This window comes from Diaphorina citri, unplaced genomic scaffold (assembly GCF_000475195.1).
Source record: "Diaphorina citri unplaced genomic scaffold, Diaci psyllid genome assembly version 1.1 scaffold6473, whole genome shotgun sequence".
NCBI classification, from domain to species: domain Eukaryota; kingdom Metazoa; phylum Arthropoda; class Insecta; order Hemiptera; family Psyllidae; genus Diaphorina; species Diaphorina citri.
Genome location: NW_007383849.1, coordinates 1 through 4,667, shown reverse-complemented (window position 1 = coordinate 4,667; position 4,667 = coordinate 1). Strand labels below are relative to the sequence as shown.

General features: G+C 36.4%; 1 long non-coding RNA gene across 1 annotated transcript; it reads left to right on the top strand.

Annotated features, from left to right (window-relative positions):
- The first annotated feature begins 2,599 nt into the window (after window positions 1-2,599).
- LOC113472612 lies at window positions 2,600-3,454 on the top strand. The gene is made up of 2 exons (XR_003394844.1): window positions 2,600-2,906; window positions 3,106-3,454. It is a non-coding gene; the product is annotated as an uncharacterized LOC113472612 (long non-coding RNA).
- The last annotated feature ends 1,213 nt before the right edge of the window (window positions 3,455-4,667 follow it).

Sequence of the window (4,667 nt, the reverse complement as noted above, 5' to 3'; positions counted from 1 at the left end):
TACTAACCTATTAAATTACTAATGCATACAGACTTTACTAACTTTTATAATACTAACTCTAGGATCAAAAATAAATAATAATAATAAACAATTCAAATATACTCACAGTGATTAGTTCTCTATCGCAGACACTTGGCTACTGCTGGAAATGAGTTGTTACTTAAACACGAATGATGTGCTAAGTGAGCTATGTAGTAGTAGGTTCTCTTATCTGGTGATGACATCAATGAATCAGGGCTAGTACAGAATAACCAATAAACAATTCAAATATACTCACAGTGATTAGTTCTCTATCGCAGACACTTGGCTACTGGAAATGAGTTGTTACTTAAACACGAATGTTGTGCTAAGTGAGCTATGTAGTAGTAGGTTCTCTTATCTGGTGATGACATCAATGAATCAGGGCTAGTATAGAATAACAGATGAAACACGCTGATAACTTTGGAACCGACTCACGTGAGGGCATGGGGCAACATGAGTTCATTTCTTGATGCGTGGGGGACACGGGGATATTTTTACATAGGTAGGCATGTGATTTTTCACGCCGAATCGAATGGTGCTACTTCTAGAACTGTCCGACTTACGGTTGAGAAGTTGCGGGTTCGATACTCCCCTGAGTTTTCTTTCTTTTAGTACGTATTCGCAAATGTAATAGAAAGTCGTGTGATGTTCACACCAGATTTTTTTTACATGGTTTTATATACCTCGAAATCTCTGTATGTACATTGTACATAGGTATGAAATACTACGTATGCATGGATCGAATTTTACAACTTTTAAGACACTTTTACTGGGCTGCCTGAATCTTGGTAGGTACCTATAGGTAAACTTAAGTAGGCATTTTGGATGACCATGGGATTATAAAATTATCAATTTTTGCCTTCTGGAAGTAAAGTGATTTTGACGTTCATCATAGGGAAACCAAAGGGTCGCATTAACCCACTTTCCCCCAAAAATAAACAAGGGGTTAGCCCCCCTTAATTTGTGAAAATCTCTCAGTTGTCCTCACGAGGCTGAGTGCGCCCCGAAGTAGCTGGCAATGGGTGATGTCCCAGACAGTCACCAGATCAGACACGCACCACGGTAACTTTTTTAGTGATCCGTCAGAACCTGATGTGGGTATTCAATATTGTAAAACCGGAGGTAGATAAGATATAGTAGATTTGCCTTCTGGAAGTAAAGTGATTTTGACGTTCATCATAGGGAAACCAAAGGGTCGCATTAACCCACTTTCCCCCAAAAATAAACAAAAGGTTAGCCCCCCTTAATTTGTGAAAATCTCTCAGTTGTCCTCACGAGGCTGAGTGCGCCCCGAAGTAGCTGGCAATTGGTGATGTCCCAAACAGTCACCAGATCAGACACGCACCACGGTAACTTTTTTAGTGATCCGTCAGAACCTGATGTGGGTATTGAATATTGTAAAACCGGAGGTAGATAAGATATAGTAGTTGAAAATATAATAATAAATTGCGGCATTACAATCAGGGTCGTATTATCGTATAACATGCTTTTATTAATACATTATATATAGGTAGAGATAAAGAACAAATCAATTAAGCACCCATGGACCCAAAAAACAAGGCTACATGGGGTCTTTTTCCAGGAAATCTAGGTCCCATCAATTAACCATCCATGGCCCCAAAAAACAAGGCTACATGAGGTCTTTTTCCAGGAAATCTAGGTCCCATCCGGCCCCCACGGTGTGGAAGCTACGTACGTACCTATTAGGTAATCTGTATATGGTGGTCAGTACCTCCTCGTATTGTAGGTACCCTGTTTGATGATTTCAAGAGATGATAAGATCAAATTGCCCCGTTGATGGTTCGTGGAATTTATTATTGCACCTCACACCTAATATGTTTGATAATAGGGCAAACCCATTTGATGATTTCAAGAGATGATAAGATCAAATTGCCCCGTTGATGGTTCGTGGAATTTATTATTGCACCTCACACCTAATATGTTTGATAATAGGGCAAACCCATTAGTGATGAAAATATAATAATAAATTGCGGCATTACAATCAGGGTCGTATTATCGTATAACATGCTTTTATTAATACATTATATATAGGTAGGTATAGATAAAGAACAAATCAATTAACCATCTAAATGACAACTCATCTTCAGACAAAACTTGTTTATTAGGTAAAAACTTACGTCGCGTTTAGGGTTCAGTGAAGGTATCTTCTCCTAAGATTTAAATGAAAGTGGTCGTTTTTTTACGAGTATTTTTGTATGTTCGAATGTGTACATGCGATAAACATTTGGACTGAATAATGTGTTATTTAAATTTCTCTTTGCAGCTACGAACAAACAAAACAGAACTGAAAAGAAAGACAAAAACTTTTGCATAATGAGAATGCATAATTTTGGTATATGTACGTATATTTTATAAATAAAGTCACTATACACCAAATTTAGTATTAGTACTATATTTATGATACGTGTGTATATAACGCTTTTACCTGGCCATCTAGCATATTCTAGCATATTTCATAACTAGTAATTAATATTTTTCAAAAGTTCGGACATATCTTTAAGAAAATAGAAGCGGTCTAAACCATATACAAATGGAGCTGATTTTTTTCTTTATGTACGTATATTTTATAAATAAAGTCACTATACACCAAATTTAGTATTAGTACTATATTTATGATACGTGTGTATATAACGCCTTTACCTGGCCATCTAGCATATTTCATAACTAGTAATTAATATTTTTCAAAAGTTATGAGGGACATATCTTTAAGAAAATAGAAGCGGTCTAAACCATATACAAATGGAGCTGATTTTTTTTTAGGCTTTAATGGCAGGATTCTCACTTAGTGAGCTCTTCCACCCCTCCTTATCCGATTTTGATGAAATTATCGAACGATAAACGGTTACCTAACAAGAACAAAATAGGTATTTAGAAGAGGAACTTTCTTCAAGACCAAAAATTAAATTTTGAATGAAGTCATCTCTGAAAATATCGTTTTTTTAGTCTATTAATACACTGCCTTGCAATGAAACACCCCTATTTTTTTTTTTTGAGAAAAACCAAAAAATAGGGGTGTCCCGCTTTCATTGCCCGACAGCGTAATAAGAAAGCTGAACAAAATAGGTATTTAGAAGAGGAACTTTCTTCAAGACCAAAAATTAAATTTTGAATGAAGTCATCTCTGAAAATATCGTTTTTTTTTAGTCTATTAATAGCCTTGCAATGAAACACCCCTATTTTTTTTAGAAAAACCAAAAAATAGGGGTGTCCCGCTTTCATTGCCCGACAGCGTAATAAGAAAGCTGTATTTTTTTGGAAGTCGGTTGTAGAATGTGATAACAATGGCCACTGGCCAGGTATAAGGTGAATCATTGCAATAGAAGAGGTTCTGTACACCAATAAATCAATTAATAAGGTCTAACTAGTGAATCCTTTAGAAAAAATGAATCAACATTAGAGCAATGTCCACACCCCCCAGTAGTCATAAAGTCATCATACTAGCCCAGCTAACCGGTATTTTTCTTCGTCACGAAGAAAAATTCGGAACAATGGAGGAGTTGCAATTGGACAAAATAGGTATTTAGAAGAGGAACTTTCTTCAAGACCAAAAATTAAATTTTGAATGAAGTCATCTCTGAAAATATCGTTTTTTTTAGTCTATTAATACACTGCCTTGCAATGAAACACCCCTATTTTTTTTATTATTATTATTTTTTTTTTTGAGAAAAACCAAAAATAGGGGTGTCCCGCTTTCATTGCCCGACAGCGTAATAAGAAAGCTGTATTTTTTTGGAAGTCGGTTGTAGAATGTGATAACAATGGCCACTGGCCAGGTATAAGGTGAATCATTGCAATAGAAGAGGTTCTGTACACCAATAAATCAATTAATAAGGTCTTACTAGTGAATCCTTTAGAAAAAATGAATCAACATTAGAGCAATGTCCGCACCCCCCAGTAGTCATAAAGTCATCATACTAGCCCAGCTAACCGGTATTTTTCTTCGTCACGAAGAAAAATTCGGAACAATGGAGGAGTTGCAATTGGGTAAAAATTATTAATAAATGGTCGATTCCTACTTGAAAAGTAGTGAAAAATCCAAATCTGAGGTCAAAACTCCGAAAAAATAACTTTATTTATTTACACGCTAAGCAGCAAGGCCATGTGTGAAAAAATAACTTTAAAAGGTCGAAAATTCAATTTTCATTTTCCGTTTTAATGAAAGAGTTCAAAGATGTGTAACGTCAGATTTCACGCAGTTACTTCGCTAGGTAGCGCCAGTATGCAAGCACGCTGGCGGAGGAGCAGAAAGAAATGCGCAGAAACGTGCGCAAAACACATTAATGTGTTGCCTGCAAGGGAGCAACATGACGATATGACGTCATCGTGACGGGAGCGTATGCCGTGACGTCAAAGTTCACGATTTACCGGTATTTTTTAAATCGATTTATCTCGGGATCTAGAAATCGTAGTTGTGATAACAATGGCCACTGGCCAGGTATAAGGTGAATCATTGCAATAGAAGAGGTTCTGTACACCAATAAATCAATTAATAAGGTCTTACTAGTGAATCCTTTAGAAAAAATGAATCAACATTAGAGCAATGTCCGCACCCCCCAGTAGTCATAAAGTCATCATACTAGCCCAGCTAACCGGTATTTTTCTTCGTCACGAAGAAAAATTCGGAA